The sequence below is a fragment of the Bos javanicus genome, chromosome 29 (genome assembly GCF_032452875.1).
Source record: "Bos javanicus breed banteng chromosome 29, ARS-OSU_banteng_1.0, whole genome shotgun sequence".
Lineage (NCBI taxonomy): Eukaryota > Metazoa > Chordata > Mammalia > Artiodactyla > Bovidae > Bos > Bos javanicus.
In genome coordinates, this window is record NC_083896.1 from 38,529,183 (window position 1) to 38,550,248 (window position 21,066).

At 42.5% G+C, this 21,066-nt stretch overlaps 1 pseudogene; it reads right to left on the reverse strand.

Annotated features, from left to right (window-relative positions):
• Positions 1-9,057: 9,057 nt before the first annotated feature.
• On the reverse strand, positions 9,058-19,662 carry LOC133241706 (pregnancy-associated glycoprotein 1-like; annotated as a pseudogene).
• Positions 19,663-21,066: the final 1,404 nt, after the last annotated feature.

Consider the following 21,066-nt stretch of genomic DNA (forward strand, 5'->3'; position numbering starts at 1 on the left):
TGGCAAACCTGGGGGTTGTGGGCACACAGAAGGGTAGGGGAATGTGATCCTACTTCAGAACATTCATGATGAGTAACAGGGGCCACCACACTTCATTCATATCCCTGTATTCATTCTTTGGTTCTCCCCACACAGCTCTCTGTCTGTTTTGGCCTGAAGATATGGATATTGATGAGGTTATAAGAGAGGACATGGTCTACAAATATAGAGAAAACAAGAAAGCAAAGAAGATAAGAAAGTATAAAAATGCAAAATCTAAAGGAAAGCATGCTTATAATCAAATTTTGAAGTTATACAATTTAGGTATAATGGTTGATGAATCAATTTATTAAAAATTAGAGAAATTTAAAACAAATATAGTCACTAAAACCAACAAAATAATAAGGCTATATCGTATTAAACACATTGTAGTATCAGGACTAAGTGTGGATGCACATTGCCAAAAACTAAAACTACTATAACTTTAGCAAGATAAACTTGATTTTTCTCTCCCACTGAAAAAAGCTGCAGGTGGGCCAGCCAGAGCTTGGGTGCTATCCATCACCAAGGTAACATGATTGTCCAATAAAACTACAGGAGTTCCAGACATCACAACTAAAGTCCAGGGAACCATTAGGAAGAAAGTAGGGAAGGGAAGAGTCCCATCTCTCAGCTAAATCAGCTCCTTGAAAGCAGTCTTTAAAGAAATCCCTCTTACAGGTCTGCTTGCATCTCAGCCACCAGTCATGACTAAGAGCACAGGTGGGCAGGATGTGCAGTCCTGTAGCTACTGGGTTGATGGCTATATAAGAAACTATTTTCAGTTTTAAAAGAGAAGCAGAGAATAGATCATTTTAGGTAGCCTGCAGTGCCAGCCTTAAAGAAAAACCTTTTTGGAATGGATTAGGGTGAATGGTTGGGCACAGTGTGGAAGCCAAGTGGAAGGAACAGCAATGAGAAATAGGGAGATGGACCTGAACTGTGCTCAAGTAAAAAGAGGCAGACTGGTCAGTAGAGATCTTCTAAGGATGGAAGTGAGGATTATACATACCACATGACCCAATTTGTTTTGAAAACTGCTTTTCCAACTCAGGTCCCAAATCTCTCTCAATTCTTCAGCTTCTAAATACGTTGTCTTTGTTACCTCACATTCTGACCTACCTGTCTCACCTTCCTTATTTATGTTCACATCATTTCTCCATTCAGTCCACCAGCATTGCAAGATCCATTATTGAGGAGTTAGCAATACTTTCTAGAAGTGTGTAGAAACACAATGACTATTTCTACTTTAATATTTGTTTGTCCTTATCAAGGTCTTTTAAGAAATGCAAAAAATCAAAAGGGCTGTCTGGGGAGGCCTTACAAATAGCTGTGAAAAGAAGAGAAGCGAAAAGCAAAGGAGAAAAGGAAAGATATAAACATCTGAATGCAGAGTTCCAAAGAATAGCAAGAAGAGATAAAAAAGCCTTCTTCAGCAATCAATGCAAAGAAATAGAGGAAAACAACAGAATGGGAAAGACTAGGGATCTCTTCAAGAAAATCAGAGATACCAAAGGAATATTTCATGCAAAGATGAGCTCGATAAAGGACAGAAATGGTATGGACCTAACAGAAGCAGAAGATATTAAGAAGAGATGGCAAGAATACACAGAAGAACTGTACAAAAAAGATCTTCATGACCCAGATAATCACGATTGTGTGATCACTGACCTAGAGCCAGATATCCTGGAGTGTGAAGTCAAGTGGGCCTTAGAAAGTATCACTACGAACAAAGCTAGTGAAGGTGATGGAATTCCAGTTGAACTATTCCAAATCCTGAAAGATGATGCTATGAAAGTGCTGCACTCAATATGCCAGCAAATTTGGAAAACTCGGCAGTGACCACAGGACTGGAAAAGGTCAGTTTTCATTCCAATCCCAAAGAAAGGCAATGCCAAAGAATGCTCAAACTACACACCATTGCACTCATCTCACACGTTAGTAAAGTAATGCTCAAAATTCTCCAAGGCAGGTTTCAGCAATATGTGAACCGTGAACTTCCTGATGTTCAAGCTGGTTTTAGAAAAGGCAGAGGAACCAGAGATCAAATTGCCAACATCCACTGGATCATGGAAAAAGCAAGAGAGTTCCAGAAAAACATCTATTTCTGCTTTATTGACTATGCCAAAGTCTTTGACTGTGTGGATCACAATAAACTGTCGAAAATTCTGGAAGAGATGGGAATACCAGACCACCTGATCTGCCTCTTTAGAAATCTGTATGCAGGTCAGGAAGCAACAGTTAGAACTGGACATGGAATAACAGACTGGTTCCAAATAGGAAAAGGAGTACGTCAAGGCTGTATATTGTCACCCTGTTTATTTAACTTATATGTAGAGTACATCATGAGAAACGCTGGACTGGAAGAAACACAAGCTGGAATCAAGATTGCCGAGAGAAATATCAATAACCTTAGATATGCAGATGACACCACCCTTATGGCAGAAAGTGAAGAGGAACTCAAAAGCCTCTTGACGAAAGTGAAAGTGGAGAGTGAAAAAGTTGGTTTAAAGCTCAACATTCAGAAAATGAAGATCATGGCATCCGGTCCCACCACTTCATGGGAAATAGATGGGGAAACAGTGTCAGACTTTATTTCTGGGCTCCAAAATCACTACAGATGGTGACTGCAGCCATGAAATTAAAAGACGCTTACTTCTTGGAAGGAAGGTTATAACCAACCTAGATAGCATATTAAAAAGCAGAGACATTACTTTGCCAACAAAGGTTCGTCTAGTCAAGGCTATGGTTTTTCCTGTGGTGATGTATGGATGTGAGAGTTGGACTGTGAAGAAGGCTGAGCGCCGAAGAATTGATGCTTTCGAACTGTGGTGTTGAAGAAGACTCTTGAGAGTCCCTTGGACTGCAAGGAGATCCAACCAGTCCATTCTGAAGATCAGCCCTGGGATTTCTTTGGAAGGATTGATGCTAAAGCTGAAACTCCAGTACTTTGGCCACCTCATGCGAAGAGTTGACTCATTGGAAAAGACTCTGATGCTGGGAGGGATTGGGGGCAGGAGGAGAAGGGGACGACAGAGGATGAGATGGCTGGATGGCATCACTGACTCGATGAACGTGAGTCTGAGTGAACTCCAGGAGTTGGTGTTGGACAGGGAGGCCTGGCATGCTGCAATTCATGGGGTCACAAAGAGTCGGACATGACTGAGTGACTGATCTGATCTGATCAAGGTCTTTTGAAGGACTGAGATGGCTAGAATTATGGAGATTTCACATTTGAGGCATTAAAAAAATTTCTTGTTACATTGGTCTGTTGGTGGTTATGCAGTCTCATAGTTGTTCTAAGTCTGAGAAAGTATTTTATCTTGTTTTTGATATATATTTTTCTTGGGTATAGAATTCTGAGTCAATTCTATTTCTCTCAGCACTCTAAGATGTGGTGACAGTGTCCTCTGCCTAACATTGTTTCATATCCTAATCTGCTGTCTTTCCCATTTTTTGCTCTACTGTGTCTGTTTTTCCTTCTGGTTACATTTCTTTGGTTGATTGTTTTAAACAATGAATTATCATGCACCTTTGAATAATTGTCATATTTCTTGTACTTGAGTTAATTGAACTTCTGTGTTAATGGGTTTAAAGCTTTCATCATATCTAGAAAATTTTCAGCTAGGAATTATGAAGTTCTTTTCTCTATTCTTCTTTTACTTCCTGTGGGATTCCATTTACATATATTTCAGTATTCTTATAGACAATTAATTTTTTCCCACAGTCTTTTCATTCTTATTTTCCATGTCTCTATTTAACATACTCGATAGTCTCCAGCTTCATGAATATAAAGATTATTATTCTAAGAAGCATTTTAATGTCCTTCCCTACTAATTATGTAATATATATTTTAACTGTGTTTTTACTAATTGATTTTCCCCTCATTATGGATATTTTCTTGCTTCTTTACAGATTGGAACTTTTTTCCTTCTTAAATTGATAAATTTATCTTAATTAGAGGATAATTACTTTACAATATTTTGATTGACCTAGGACAAATATTTTCACAATTCATACGGAAAATTTAAATTAGATATTGGATATGGCAATTTTTACCCTTTGGTTGCTGGATACTTTTTATTTTTATAAGTTATTCCTGGAACTGTTTGCAAACACTGTTAATTTCTTGGAAACAATTATATTTTTTCAAGGCTTGCTGTTCAGGTTTTTTAGCTGATATAAGACCAGTCTTTAGACCAGGTTTACTATTCCCCACTAGTGAGGCAATATTGTCTTCAGGGCCATAGTGATGTCATGGGAATTATGAGTAATTTCCATGCTGGTGGGTGGGGACACCATTAGACTTGGCTCAATTTGAGACTCAAGGATTGTTCCCTATAATACTGACCAGCACTATCAACTCTCTGCTGTAAACTGGAAAGGTATCACCTGTACACTCCCACAGTTCTCTGTGTGTAGCTCTCTCCTGTAAACTCTAACTACCTAGAGTCTCAAATCTCTCTTCTTGAGGGGACCATTTGTCTCTGCCTAGATAGCCCTTCCATGTATGTGTTGGAAACTATTTCTAGAGTTGGGGCAATTGTAGAATTCACCGTGCTTACTCCCCGCCTCAGGAATCCATTCTCTGCTGCCTGACATTTGATGTAAAACTGCTCTTTCATTTATCTCTTCTACTTTCAAGTTGTTTGAGACAGGAGGATAAATGTGTCCTTTGCTCCTCTATGTCTACCAAAATGGAGGTCCCCCTGCAATCAGAACTCACTGAATGTCTTGTGAATGCTAGGCACTGACTTCTGTGCATGGGTGCTGACTAAGGATATGTGTTGGGGCTTTGGGGAGCCCCATCTTGCTGGAGAAACATGACAATTACAAATAGCATTTGCTATGGGGTATGTTCAATTCAGTTCAGTCGCTCAGTCATGTCTGACTGTTTGCAACCCCACGGAATGCAGCATGCCAGGCTTCTCAGTCCTTCACCAACTCCTGGATCTTGCACAAACTCACATCACTGAGTCGGTGATGCCATCCAACCATCTCATCCTCTATCGTCCTCTTCTCCTCCTGCCTTCAGTCTTTCCCAGTAATAGGGTCTTTTCTAATTAGTAAGTTCTTCACATCAGTTGGCCAAAGTATTGGAGTTCAGCTTCAGCATCAGTCCTTCCAATGAATATTCAGGATTGATTTCCTTTAGCATGGACTTGTTGGATCTCCTTGTAGTCCAAGGGACTCTCAAGAGTCTTGTCCAACACCACAGTTCAAAAGGTTCAATTCTTCATTACTCACCATTCTTTATGCTCCAACTGTCACATCCATACCTGACAACTGGCAAAATTATAACTTTGATTATACTGAACTTTTTCAGAAAAGTCATGTCTCTGCTTTTAAAAATGTTGCTAGGCTTGTCATAGCTTTTCTTCAAACAAGCAAGCATCTTTTAATTTCATGGCTGCAGTCATCATCTGCAGTGATTTTGGAGCCCCCCCCCCATAATAAAGTCTCCCCTTGTTTCCATTGTTTCTCCATCTATTTGCTGTGAAGTGATGGGACAAAATGCCATGATCTTCATTTTTCCGAATGGGGAGTTTAAGCCAGATGTTTCATTCTCCTCTTTAACATTCATCAAGAGGCTCTTTAGTTTCCCTTCACATTCTGCCATGAGAATGGTGTCTTCTGCATATCTGAGGTTATTGACATTTCTCCCAGCAACCATGATTCCAGTTTGTGCTTCATCCAGTTGGGCATTTTGCATGATGTACTCAGCATATAATTTAAATAAGCAGGGTGATAATATACAGCCTTTATGTACTCCTTTCCTGATTTGGAACCAGTCAGCTGTTCCATGTTAAGTTCTAACTGTTGCTTCTTAACCTGCATACAGATTTCTCAGAAGGCAGGTAAGATGCTCTGGTATTCCAATCTCAGTAAGTTTTCTACAGTTTGTTGTGATCCACACTGTCAAAGGTTTTTGCATGGTCAATAAAGAAGAAGTAGGTGTATTTCTGGAAATCTCTTGCTTTTCCTATGATCCACTGGATGATGGCAATTTGATCTCTGGTTCCTCTGCCTTTTCTAAATCCAGCTTGAACATACAGAATTTCACAGTGCATGTACTGTTCAAGACTTGCTTGGAGAAATTACTTTGGTTGTATGTGAGATTAGTGCAACTGTGTGGTAGTTGAACATTCTTTGAAATCACCTTTCTTTGGGATTACAATGAAAATGACCTTTCCAATCCTGCGGGCACTGCTGAGTTTTCCAAATTTGCTAGCATATTAAGTGCATCACTTAAACAGCATCATCTTTTAGGATTTGAAATAGCTCAACTGCAATTCCATCACCTCCACTAGCTTTACTCGTAGTGATACTTTTTAAGGCCCTCTTGACTTCACATTTCACGATGTCTAAGGTCTAAGTGAGTGATAACACCATTGTGGTTATCTGGGTCATTAATATCCTTTTTGTATAGTTCTTCTATATATTCTTTCAACCTCTTCTTAATATATTCTGCTTCTCTTAGGTCCATGCCATTTCTTTCTTTTATTTGTCCCATCTTTGAATGCAATGATCCTTCCCTACCTCTAATTTTCTTGAGCAGATCTCTAGTCTTTCCCATTCTATTGTTTTCCTCTATATCTATGCACTGATCACTTAGGAAGGCTTTTTATAAATCTCTTCTTGCTATCTTTTGAACTCTGCATTCAGATTGGTATGTGTTTCTTTTCTCTTTTGCCTTTTGCTTCTCTTGTTTTCTAAGTTATTTCTAAGGCACCCTCAGACAACCATTTTGCCTTTTTGCATTTCATTTTTTTGGGGATGGTCTTAATGAGGTACATACCAATCAAAAAACAAATATCACTGCATCCAGTTCCATTATTTCATGGCAAAAACATGGAGAGACAATGAAAGCAGTGACAGACTTTATTTCCCTGGGCTCCAAAATCACTGCAGATAGTGACTGCAGCTGTGGAAAAAAAAAAAAAAAAAAGACACTTGGTCCTTGGAAGAAAAGCTACAAAAAACCTTGACAGGATACTGAAAAGCAGAGACATTGTTTTACTAAAAAAGTCTGTATAGTAAAAGCTATGGTTTTTCCAGAAGTTGTGAGTGGATGTGAGAGTTGGACCATAAAGAAAGCTGAGCATCAAAGAACTGATGTTTTTGAACTGTGATGTTGGACAAGACTCTTGAGAGTCCCTTGGACTGCAAGGAGATCCAGTCTGTCCTTCCTAAAGGAAATCAGTCCTGAATATAAATTGGAAGGACTGATGCTAAAGCTGAACCTCCATTACTTTGGGCAATTGATGGGTAAAACTGACTTATTATAAAAGACCCCGATGCTGGGAAAGATTAAAGGCAGGAGACAAAGGGGAAGACAGAAGATGAAATTGTTGGGTGGCATCATCAACGTGATGAACATGAGTTTTTGAGCAAGCTCCGGGAGTTGGTGATGGACAGGGAAACCTGGCATGCTGAACCCCATGATATAGCAAAGAGTTGGACATTAATGAGAGACTGAACTGAACTGATGTACAGAGGACAATCAGGGAACAGGCAGAAGTCTTTAAGGAAGGAGGAAGGAAAAATTCCTGGATAGTTGACGATTTTGTGTCAACAGGACATTTCAAGCTGGAGAAGCTGTAGGGAAGAAATTCTATGCCAGGGGGAGAGAATGGTAAGAGAAAGGCAGGGCGGCAGTGCTGGGATTTCTCAGAGGACTAGATCCCTTTTCTATTAAACTTTACCAATGCTCAATACTGTTAGGTGATTGGAAACATGAGTTTTGTTTTGGAAGTGGTAGAGAAATATTCAATGGAAGGACTGATGAGGAAGATGAAGCTCCAATATTTAGGCCAATGATGTGAAGACTCAGATCATTCGAAGAGACCCTAACGCTGGGAAAGACTGTGGGCAGAAGAATAGGGAACAATAGGATGAGATTGTGAGATGGCATCGCATACTCAAAGGACATGAGTTTGAGGAAAGTACACAAGTAGTGAAAGACAGGGAAGTCTGTTCTGTTGCCAAACATGTAATCACAAAGAGTCAGACTTGACTTAGCAACTGAACAATACCAATGAGGACACAGGGTCCAGTGAAGGCTCTTGTCCTTGTTGGAGTGGAGAAAAATTGAGTTGGAAGGGGAGCCTTCCCATTCTCTGGTGCAGGTCCTTGAACCCAAGGCAAGGAGCACAATATTTTGAATGTGTTACCAAACACTGTTTTCTGAAAAAACAAAAAACTGTTTTCTACAGGAGAGAGAGCCTTAACTGAGTTTGTTCTCTAGATTTTACTGAGGGATGTCGAAGGGATCAGGAGTGGGCTGAGTCTGCAAAAACCAGGTGACCAGCTGCTAGAGGGCAAGGTTTGTGATAAACATTCTGCAGTAGGTGGTAAACGAATCCAGAAAAACTGTCCCTTCTGGAGTGTACATGCCAATGTATCACATTGTTTCAGCAGATCACTTTAATGTTGTTTTGGGGCAAGCAAGAAATGGATGGGTGGTTTGCTTTTGCCAATTCCTGTGGGTAGTTAGATGACTAAATGTCTGGTTACTTCATTGCATGGTTGGAATCATACTTGGGAAAGAAAACTATATCAAGTCCACACATATTTGGTCATTAAACAGCAAGCATAGGAAGGTTTCTAAGGCAGCTGTAGGTAATTAAAACATGAGGGTCCAAATGGGGACAGTGTCATTTAACAGGCTGAGACTGGACTGTACAGGTTGCCATAGTTGTTGCTATGACAAGTAGCAATAACAGCTACTTTTTGCTATGCTGGAGATGTGGGAAACTGAAAAGAGACAAAAAGCCTTACAATTCTCCTTGCAGGGTGGTTTCAGGCTAGAAGTAGTTGACAAGGAAAGGCTGACTGGTAAGGCTGAAGAAGGGAGGAATATGAGCCAGTAATCATTAGGTCTTGTTGGGGCCCTGATAACAGAAGCATCAGCTCAGTCAGAGTTTTGGTCAGGGTTCAGAGATAGATGCCATTTGGCTTGAATCAATATTTAGCCTTGGTGATGGCAGCCATAACCTCTAAACAGAAGATTTCCTTCTCCCCAGGTGGCAGAATAATTCATATTTGTTCCAGACTCAGGAACACAGAAAGGCGTCTCAGGGCCAGCTGCTCTTTGCAGGCACATATGCAATCTAAAAGGTTGAAGTATCATCATGGTGCCCATTTTTCAGGTGAGAAAACTGAGGTTAAGGGACTTGATGAAGGTCAAACAGCTAAGCACGTGAAAAGCCATGCACAAATCCAGGGTAACAGTCCTCAAATTGTGTGTTTTTGCTCCACATCCACTGGGAGTGGTGGGTGGTGATCTGGCACCAATGCTTAGGCAGAAGAAAGCAGTATTCAGGCTTAAATTGAAGTAAGTAAGGAAAACCAGTAGAACATTCAGCTATGACATAAATCAAATCCCTTAGGATTTTATAGTGGAGATGAAAAATAGATTCAAGGGATCAGGTTTGGTAGCCTGAAGAACTATGGATGGAGGTTTGTATCATTGTACAGAAGGTGGTCATCAAAACCATCCCCAAGAAAAACAAATGTGAGCAGGAAAAGGGGTTGCCTGAGGAGGCCATAAAAACAGCTGAGAAAATAAGAGAAGTGAAAGGCAAAGGAGAAAGGGAAAGATGTCCTCAATGGAATGCAGACTTCCAGAGAATAGCAAGGGGATATAAGAAAGTCCTTGTAAGTGAAAAGTGCAAGAATTAGAGGAAAATAATAGAATTGTAAAGAGTGTAGATCACTTCAGGAAAATTGGAGCTACTAGAGGAACATTTCATGCAAGGATGGGCACACTAAAGGACATAAAAGTCAAAGACCTAACAGAAGCAGATGAGATTAAGAAGAGGTAGCAGGAATGCACGGAAGAATTGAACAAAAATGGTCATAAAGACCGGGAAAGAGATGATGCTTGGGTCACTCATGTAAAGCCAGATATACTGGATTATGAATTCAAATGGGCCTTAGGAAGCATCACTACAAACAATGATAGGAGAGGTGATGGAATTCCAGCTGAGCTATTTAAAAATCCTAAAGAATGAGATTTTAAAATTGCTGCATTCAGTATGTCAGCAAATTTGGAAAACAGCAGTGGCCACAGTGCTGGAAAAGGTCAGTTTTCATTCCAGTTCAAAAGAAAGGCAATTCCAAAGAATGTTCAAACTATTATGTAATTACACTCATCTCACTTGCTAACAAGGTAATGCTCAATATCCTTCTACCTAAGCTTCAACACTACATGAACTGAAAACTTCTGGATATACAAACTGGTTTGAGGAACCAGAGATCAAATTGCCAACATCTATTGGATCATAGAGAAAGCAAGGGAATCCCTGAAAACATTTCCATCTGCTTCACTGACTATGCCAAAGCCTTTCACTGTGTGGACCACAACAAACTGTGGAAAATTCTTAAGGAAATGGGAGTACCAGATCACCTTACCTGTCTCCTGAAAAGTCTGTATGTAGGCCAAAAAGCGAGAGTTAGAATCAGACACAGAACAACTGAAAGGTTTAAAATTGGGAAAGAAGCATGACAAGGTGTACATTCTCACTCTGGTTATTTAACTTCTATATAGGATACATCATTTGATATGCTGGACTGCATAATTACCAAGCTGGAATACAGATTGCTGAGAGAATTATCAACAAACCACAGATATGAAGATGACACTGCCCTAATGGCAGAAAGAAAAGAAGAACTAAAGGGCCTCTTGAGGAGAAGATATGCAAAGACTGGCTTAAAACTCAACATTCAAAAAACTATTCACAAAAATATACTCAACATTCATGGCATCTGGTCCCACCACATCATGTCATATAGATGAGGAAAAAGTGGAAATAGGGGCAGATTTTATTTTCTTGGGCTCCAAAACCACCATGGACCTTGACTACAGCCACAAAATTAAAAGACTCTTGCTCCTTGGAAGGAATAAAGGCTATGAAAAACCTGGACAGTGTATTAAAAACCAGAGACTCACTATGCTACAGAGGTCTGTAGTGTCAAAGCTAGGATTTTTCCAGTAATCATGTACAGATGTGTGATCTGGACCATAAGAAAGGGTGAATGCCAAAGAACTGAGCTTTTGAACTGTGGTTCTTGAGAAGATTCTTGAGAGTCCCTTATAAAACAAGGAAATCAAACCAGTCAATCTGAAAGGAAATCAACCTCTGACCCCTGCTGACTCAGCTGAGGCATGTACTGAGGGCCTCCAGGTGGAAAGAAGGGATGCTTCCACTGCAAAAGTGCCTAACCATGGCAGCGCCAATTAAATAGTTTGTAGCTCCACCCCTGGAGAAAGCTCAGAAAGGCTGAAGGCTCTGTGTACCCTGGGTCCCCTGATACATGCGCTGCATTCTCCCCAGCAGCATTGAATGTCAAAGAAGGGGCATTCTGGCCCCTGGAGGTGTGGGATGGCTCAGGGATCCACTAGTGCCACCACTTACCCAGTAGGACTGGAAAGGACAGAGCAGGCATTTGTGGCATAGAGCTGGTGACTGGGGTGTGGGAGCAAGAGGGAACAAGCTCTGCTGAAGTACCTCTGCCAAAATCCCCTGGAGGAAAAGCCCAGTGATAAGATCATCTGAGATGGGACGAAGAGAATCTATTTCATTACCCCTTATAATTAATTCCTCTGAATTAGGAGGTGGTAGAGTTGGTGGGTCATCACAAACTCTTCCATGGCCTAGACCATCTGCCAGTCTCACCCTCTTTGGCCTCTCCAGGTTTGGCTGGGTAACTTACTCTGGTTCCCCATCCTCACTGGTCCATCCGTAACCCTCATCACCCCTAGTAAGTCCCGAGTGCCCCAGTGCAGACCACCTTGAGATGCCATTTGCATGGAATCCAGTTCAGTTTTGCCTAGAACCAAACAACCCTCCATATGGCTCTATGAGTTGTGGTTTTAGAATTCCTGAAATTCACATCAGCTTGCTGTGAACTCCCACAGGGAGCTGACATGAAACCTCCACCCTGTGCTGGGGCTGAGCAGTCACTGAGCACCCTTTAATAACATTAGCATCCAACCTCCCCACAGAGGGGTCGGGTATTCCAACTCACAAAGGAGGCACCAAGCCGGAGCAAGGGGAAAATGCAGCCGAGAACTAGGCTGACCATGTAATTCATCATCCAAACCAGGAAAACTTTGAGAAAGGAAGGGAAACTGTTAACTTATGCTGGAACATCATACTGAAACTGTCCCCAGCCATTCTCCTTGTAAGATGGCCTATTTCAGGGACTGCTAGAACTGAATTTCATGTTCATGCACCTAAGGGTTCAGATTGAATTGAAGCTCTTTGAGGACTGAGGACCTTAGTGTTCCCCTCCCCTTCTGACTTCCACCATGCCAGCACGGTGTGGCGTCTCCACATTTATTTCAGGAAGATCTGTGTCCCACACAGCCCTTTACTCCCAAGTGATTGGTTTTGTGGGAGGCACTGGCCCAGCCACAGGGCTCAGCAGTATCTACAATGGTATGACATGGCCTGCAGAGGGCACCCTCCTCCCAGCAGCAGCCCAAGGGTTCCTGCAAGCTCCAGTTTGAGAACCAACCCTCAGTATTGTCCCCTCACCTTGAGGATGTAGGCCCGAGCCATCACCGGGTAGTTGATGTTGTTGATGGTGAAGATAATAGAGGGCAGGGTATTGACCACAGAACATGAAATGTAGTGCTGTTAGAGAGAGGGGGTGAGAGGTTGGCCCTGGAGATCCTTGTTGTGTGTGGAGACTGGGGGTGACCCTGGGGTATGACTCTTCACCTTGGAACCCGTGGCGCGGTGCCGAAGAGCTTCTGCATGTTATTGACCAGTCTTCTTGGGCCTTGGATCAGTGATGTCCAAGTGTCAACAATGGCCTCACAGCCGCTAGAATAAGCAATAACCTTTCTTCCCATGGAAATGCTGAGAGACAATGGAAGAAAGCGGACATCAAGGTCACTCTGAGTCTTCTGAGAGTTGTCCCCTTCCCGACTGTTTCCTAAACAGCCCTTCATTTCTTTCCCTCTTTTCCTTTTCTCTCGACACAGCACCTTTCTTGACATCCTCGAATGCAGTACTTGAATACACCAGGATTTTTTGCACCTTCACACAACCTGGTCTTCCTTCCTAGAAGACTCCACTCCACTTTGAGTAGCAAATTTATTCTTGTCTTCCAGATTCCACCTTAATTGTACTGTTTTTGGGAAGTCTTTCCCCTGATGTTTATCAGTCTCCTGTCTTGGTCACTCTCTGTAGACCCTTCCTCATGTCTGCTGCTGCTGCTAACACACTTCAGTTGTGTCCGACTCTATGTGACCTCATAGAGGGAAGCCCACCAGGCTCCATCATCCCTGGGATTTTCCAGGCAAGAGTACTGCAGTGGGTTGCCACTGTCTTCTCCTCTTCATGTCTAGGATGTACCAACATTACAATTCACTATGTGGGTGAGTCACTTCATGTACATCTGCCTTCTTAGATGTGAGGGCGAGTTTTATTCTCCTTTCCTCCCTAAAGTGCCTGGCACACAGTGAATGCCCAATGCTTGTCTGTTCAATGAGTGAATGAAGACTGATAAAACAATGAGAAACATCCAGAAAGTTGTAGCTGGTGGGGAACAAATAACAGGTTGCATGCAGAGTGAAGATGGAGTTTTGCAGGGCAGCAGATTCTCATAGTAGGGGGAGAGAGGAGCTCCTCTGGGAGAGGGTGTCTGCCAGCACTGCTCCTACAACCAGCTCAGACCCTGAGACCCTGGCCAGGAAATACATGACTAGCCCACAGAAACTCCAAAGAATAGGTCAGCTTTTGTCTGAGGGTATCACACAGAATCCTATCAATTATGCCTCTTGTCCTCAGGTCACTCCTGGATCCCCCCTTCCTGATTCTCTGTTATATCCCCTGTCCCATTATGTGCCCAAGAACGTGGGGTGCCTTTTTAATTAGTTGGTTTCACATCTTAAGACTACAGCCAACCTCTCTCCACTGGTGCTGGGTAGCTGATCCTTAAGAAGACCAGATTTTCCCATTTTCTGAGGGCTGTCCCTGTTTTTAAAATGACATTTAACTATACTGTGAACTTCCTATGTCCTAGGTAGCCCTGGACTGTTGGTCATGTTATCATAACTCTGTTCAGGCTGGTGAAATTCTCCCTGATTCTCTGTTCACCACACTGTAAAGTCCCCTAATCATGCTCCCCACCTCAAAGGGCAGTGGGTGCAGCCCTCTCCCAGCTGCACAGACCTCTCTAGACCCTTTTAGGACCCTGGTCAGAGCCTTGCTCAGAAGGCCTGGGGATTATGAACCCAGGGGTTGCTTGTGCTTGTGTGCTTGTTTGTATGTGTGTTTTTATGTGTCTCTGTGTGTGTGTCTATGACTAGCTATGCATGTTTTTATGTGTCTCTTTTTATGTTTATATGTGTCTGCTTGTGTGTTTCCATGTGTCTGTGTGTTGGTCTGTGTCATTGTGGGTGGTGTATATGTCTGTGGGACTATGTGTCTGAGAATTCATTTGTGTGTGTCTACCTGTGTCCATGTACAATAGAGGGAGCATCACTGGGCTGACCCTCAGTGGGAGAGGCTTATCGGTCCATGTGTACACTCCAGTCGCTTGCTTCGTACCCAGTTGAGCTCTCCCTTGCAGTAGCAGTGGTCCACCCCACCAAACATCACCACACTGCCCTCCCACTTGTATCTGCAAATGGAAGAGAGGGGGGGATCCTTAAAGGACAGTAACAACAGCACTTTCTGAGAGTTGTGTTTGTCCACCCATCAAGGCCCTAATAAGGTCCCCATGTACAGATGCAGAAGTAGAGGCTAGGAGTGATTGAGATCCAGACTGGGGTCTGTTACTGGCTAATGAGTGGTACAGAGGAGGTTAGAAGCTGAATCACTTGGCTGGGCTCTACCCACTATGTCTTCTGAAGACGCCCTGGACCACCTGTGACCTGAGTGCTCAGACAATCTCAGAGGAAAGGGTGCTGAAGCATTTTGCTTTCCCCTTGACCATCTTGACATTTTTCAGGAAAATCAAGGCCTGGAATTTCTAAGGGTGTGGGTTCATGTCACCAAGAGTTGGCTCCACTGGTCTGTGACCTCTACTGTGCAAAGGGCCCCACACACAGAAGGGACCCCACCTCTGCTCTCCCTGTCTTGAAATGCCTAATATTTCTTGAACAAGGGGTCCCACATTTTTGTGTCCCACACTTTTGTTTCTCACTGGCTCCCACAAATTGGTAGCTGGTCCTGGGCTCCCAGTGAAATGCTAATGAGGAAGGAAAGATATCCACCATCCTTCTCCTTCCTTCCTTATCAAATTCATAAGCAAATCCTAATGCCTTTTCCTTCAACTTGTTTCCTGTTGCCTTCCATTAGCCTTCCTCCTCACTCACACTCCTAGACCAAGTTACTGGTCTTGAGCCCAGGAGTAGGGTTGTGTTCCAATAAAATTTTATTTATAAAAGCCAGGGGTGAAGCCAGGTAGGGCCCTGGGCCCATAGTTATCCTGGGTTATATTATCTCTCAGGATACTTCTTTATTAAGTGTTCTATAATTTTCGTGCAACTGAAAGCATCTTACAGCTAAGTTGGAGAAAGAGATTGTCCATCTCAGACTTACTTGCTCAAGTAGAAGGCAAAAACAGACTCAGAAATTGCACCTTGATTCTTCAGCTTGTCAAAGATGGGGATTGCTCCAGAGAAGGATATTTTGGTGTAGTTCGAGCCCAAGATGCCATCAAAAGTTATGCCCTCAAACCCGGATTCCGCCAGGCTTAGACTGAACAGCTGGTCAGTACTTACAAGGTGCCCAATCTGTGGGAGAGAAGAGTGTTCCCACTTACAGATACATGAAGTGGGGCTAGGACTGGGCTGGGGTGCATTGCCATTAGATCCTTAGAGAAAAATTGATGCTGGGCTCTGTTTCGGTGGCCTACAGCCGGTTAGATCAAGCTGGGAGGGGAATTTGGGTTCAATTTGAGAGAGGCTGTGAATTTTAAAACATCTGCCCCTCTGAAAAACACCACATGAGTGAGTCAAACTGGCCTCATGGCTTCTTTACAGGTGGAACAACCAAGAGTTAGGCCAGGTCCCATTGATGCCATCTTATGGACAAACAGTCAAGAGCAAGAGAGCCTTCTCTTTGGTGTCACTGTGACCTAATGACAGGAATGGACTGCATTCTCTGTAATGTACTGTGGATTCTGCATCTGTCCAGGAAGACAGAGCCAAAAACACAATCTTGCTTGCAGGGTTCTATGAAATTACTGCCTGGGGAATTCACTTTTGGGGATATGTGTGTATTTCTGTGAGTGTGTATGAGACAGAAAGAGAGAGAGGGGAACTACTCAAGTCTTATGGGGGAGGCAGGCCATACGTTTAGGAGACTCTCTAGGGTCCTCTAGAGTGAGAACTCATTTATCAGGCCCCTTGACTTCTCAGGCCTCCAGTTTCCCACTCTGGATACCTGAATCACTTGACTGCCCCTATTGTCCCCAGATCAGTTTTATCCTGTCCCCAAACACCCTACAGCAACTTCAGTCCTGAAAACCCAGTCTAACTCCACGTTTTACAACATGTGTGCCTTCAGCAAGACCTTGCTGTCTGAAACTCAGTTTCCTTATATATCTCATGAGCTAATCAGAGTAATTGCTGTGTGGGGTTGTTGCAGGATTAAACCAGTTATCACCTGAAAGTGCCTGGAACAGTCTGTGAATGTAAAAGTGGGTGATTTTGTCCCTTCTTCTCTCTCTCAGGAAAAGAACCTTGAACTGCACATGGGCAGAGGATCTGCAAGTCCACACCTCAATCCACTCTCTGGGTTAGCTACTTTGCTTGCTCATCTGTCACCATGGGCACTGCCTCCTCAGAGACATGATCCTGTGGATAAGATGGCCAATATCTATGGGAGTTAGGCTAGGAATGGTCCTAACAGATGGTCCTGCATCTATTTTGCAAGCAGTGGTCACTTCATAGCTAGTCCTGACTCAGAAATTTTTACACTGTTACCTGAACTGTGTCATGAACAACATCTCCTTTCATCCTCCCAGATCCATAGGTGATGCTGAATGTTTTATTGGTAGGCTGGAAGGTGCAAGACAGAAGATGTCTGAATATAATGTGTGTAGCTGCAGACACAAGAGATCAGTGTCATCAGGTGCCAAGGGTGGAAATGGGGCAGCAGGGCAAGTGAAGGATGGTCCGGGTATGGGATGTCTGTACTCACAACAGGCTGGACTTGTGCAAAAGACAGAGGGCACCCACAAGTCAGATGAGCCTGTGTCAATGAAAACCTGGAATTCCTGCGGGGATGTTCCAATGGTGATGTTACCCTCATAGAGCATCTACAGGGAGAAGGAGAGAGTGGGTTAGTGCAGAACTGGCTGCCCTCTATTCCCACACTGATGCCTCCCTCTGGGTGTAACATATCTCTTGAGATCACTTTCTATCCACCATGCAGCTCATAGACTTTGGTCATAGAGGTATCTGCACTTGATATTTATGCAGGATATTGACTCTATGACCAGGTGTTGAAGCGGTACCTCCTGCCTGGGAAACCCAGAGGCATAACCACTAGGCCTCCAGGACCACTGGACACCCAGGGAAGTCCTGATGCCTTCATTTGAGAAGCTCTGTAGTCTCTTCAAATCCAGCCTTAGCACCCTCTTCTACAGGAGGTCCTTCTTGATCAACCCCAGCCACTCCCTCTAAATCAGACCATATCCAATCAACACCACACAGGTGACCCTTTCATTTGACATGCATTTACTCCTTGCCTATCTCTCAGGCTGGCATGGGCATTCTTGAAGACAAAATAAGCCCCTTTTCTAGTCTAAAAACGGTAACCACAGTGTTAGATTCTTATGACCTTACATGGAATACAGGTTCAGTAACAGTTTACTGCTATGGTTCTTGCATCTGTGGAAACTGAATTCCTCTACCTGGGGATTCACAATTACTTTGCAGTTGGTTCTATCTTTTGATCAGTGATGGTTCACTCTTCATCTGTAAGTGAGTGGCTCACTTAGTTCAGAAGGAACAATCACCCTCAAACTAATGCTACAACTTTGACACAGAAATGGATGTTTACCTGCCATCTGGTCATTGCTGGGCCCAGTTACAAAGACCACGAGTTGAGGATGAGAATGCCTTTTCCTCTGATTGGGGTCCCTGTTTTCCAGGGTTTCTGCTTCCTGCAGGAACCCCAACTCCAACATCTCACCAGGTACCTCCAGATAAGCCCCAGTGATAGGCTGGAGCACCAGGGGGCACTATGGAGCACCCTCCCCAATACACTCATATCCATGATGTTCCTCAGAGGGTGACTAGTTAGATTTGAGCCACAAGAAGAAAACTGGGACAGTCTATAAGCATGTTTCTTCAGGAAATTGTTCAGTATGTTTTTTTTTTTCAGTGAGGGTTTTTCTCATGGTCTTCACTCTCCTTAGAGGTATTCTTTCACTGAGCATTTGACAAAACAAAGAAGATGCTACAACACGCTGTCGGTGTTAGGGTATAACTGTCATTGTAATGGCCCTGTGTATTTTCTTTACTTTTTATGAGGCAGTTTATTATCAGAATTTTATGCACATACCATGGCAAAGACTTAGATGTGAATACACGTTCTGTTCTGCAATCTTGGGTAAGCCATATGACCATGTGGTGTCTCAGTCTCCCCTTCAGTAAAATGGTGGAATGTAACAATACAAACCCTCCAAACAGAGTATCTTGGGGATAAGTGAAGTGATGGAATAAGGTACCCAATAAATAGGAAGTCTCAACCATGACAGCCATTAGCATTGCTGTTGTCATCCCACTCTATCCTTCTCATAGAACCTCAAGGAAGGAGGTAGAAGGGGGACTCCTATCCTCTTTTACAAGGGATCAATTTGAAATGCAAGAGGTTTCTGAGTTGGCTGTGGTCACACTTTTTGTGAGATATAAAACAGTGTACATAAATCAGTGTATCTTTCTCCAAGGTGAAAGAGAAGAGAGAGTTGAAAGAAGAATCCAAGATATAGGGAACAAGTAAGGAAAATTTGGATGCTTGAGAAAGAAGGAAGAGTCAAATGAAAAATTAAAAGAAAACAACACAGAGAGAAATACACTCCCAGTGACTTCCAAAGAGGTGGAGAAATAAATGATAGTGATACAGAGATGCAGACATAGACATATACAGTCTGAAGTAGAGAGGGAAAAAAGAGGACATGTTGAATAAAGTGTAGAAAAGTACTATTCCACAGGACCACATCGACATATGCATAGACTGTGCACTGAACAGTTGCAAGGAGCTGTATTTTCAATAGGTCATGACATGACTGGACCCCAAGAGTTGTGCAACCATGCAAATCTACACGAAGATATTGGGATCCACAGTTCCTATAGCAAGTGACTTATCGATAAGTAAGAGTTGAACTTTAACACTGTTAGGGAAATATTCCATTCTCTTCTAAACCTGATGGGTTCAGGAGGGGGAACACATGTATACCTGTGGTGGATTCATTTCGATATTTGGCAAAACCAATACGATATTGTAAAATTTAAAAATAAAATAAAATTAAAATAAAACCCAGATGGGTGGAAGAATAATCAGAGGAAAAAAAAAATCCGAGAAAGGAATATGATGAGGCTTACAGTCCCCATACTTACTTCATTATGCACTCTGAGAAGGCCACCAGCCCGAGGAGCACAAGTCACTTCATGCTTCTTTCCTGGCTCCAAATACTAAGGGAAGTGTGGGTTCTAGTGGTGACCAGGAACTCCTAGTTATATATGCTCTGTTCTACCCTAGCTTTCCCCTTTAGTCCCCTAATAGATCTAAAAAAACACACAAAGCTCTGGATAAAATCTTCACCTTCATCAGTGTCCTTGGCAAGTGAACTTTGTAGCTTCTCAGAATACTGAGAATTGAACTGTAATCTCTTCCTTGAACCTTGGCTGGAAAATCAAACTGATCTGCATGGACATCTAAGAAGATGGAGAACCTTGCCTACTTGGAGGAAAAAACTGCTAAGAACATCATGAAAATGGATACTAGGGGCCATGTTCCACATTCATGGTTGTATGTCATCTTCCTAGCCACTTCACAAGATATGCTTTGCTGTTTTCATTGGAGAAGCAATTGCTAGAGGATAAGTTGTCAAATGGCTAAGTGAAGACTTCATGACAGCCAAGGGATACACAACTGTCTTTAGGTAGTGGGTCTAATGGCAGATATCAGGGGCACCTATGATGTCAGTCTGCATCAAAGATTTAGGGCAGAGCAGTACTTCACTTGCATGGTTTCAGTATTGGAAGAAATGTCATATGCATCCACAAGATATTTTATAGCATCCAACAAACATACAAGGAAGAACTGTGTACTAGGTTCCGGGTTAAAGGCTTCAAAGTCAAAGTTGATCAAGACAAAAGTAGTCTTTATCTTAAGAGAGCTAGCAGTCTAGTTCTCACAAACTCAAGGCCCCAGGAGGCAGGAGATATGATACTAGGACTAGATGGCCATGTTGAACCCTGGGCAGCACAGGCCTTACCACTGGGAGCAGCCTTTCCTGCACTTCACCCATGCTGGAAAGCAGGCCTATTGGCCATGTTTTCAAAAGCATAAGAAGTTTGGATATTTATGTACAATCTACTGATTTTAATGTTAGCAAGTATTTTTTTTTTTTTTTACCCGAAAAAACAGTGGGAACGAAATATCCACAGCAATGTGCTGGAATCAGCCTTCAGTCTCTGCAGGTTTTTATTTCTGGCTTAGAGTTGGGAGTGCAGTGCGGATAGAGAGGAATTTAATTCAAGTTGGTTGATTTACAAAGAGATTGAATGCATACTGAGCATGTTTCTTTCCTTTAAATTTATAAAGAAGATGATCAGGGACATACAAACCAATGAATTTAACTGCTGAAGATAAATGGATACATTTCTGATATAATATCTCCATAGCGTCTATGCCATGAAAACTTTTCTGCCAAAGCAAACATACAAAAAAATAATTTTGAAATGTCTTCCCAATCAAAGAAGACAAAACAACTGTGGCAGCCAAAGTAAAGACAATCGTGTTTAAGGACTCATCCAGGACTCTCAGGGCCAATTCCTACATGAGATCTATA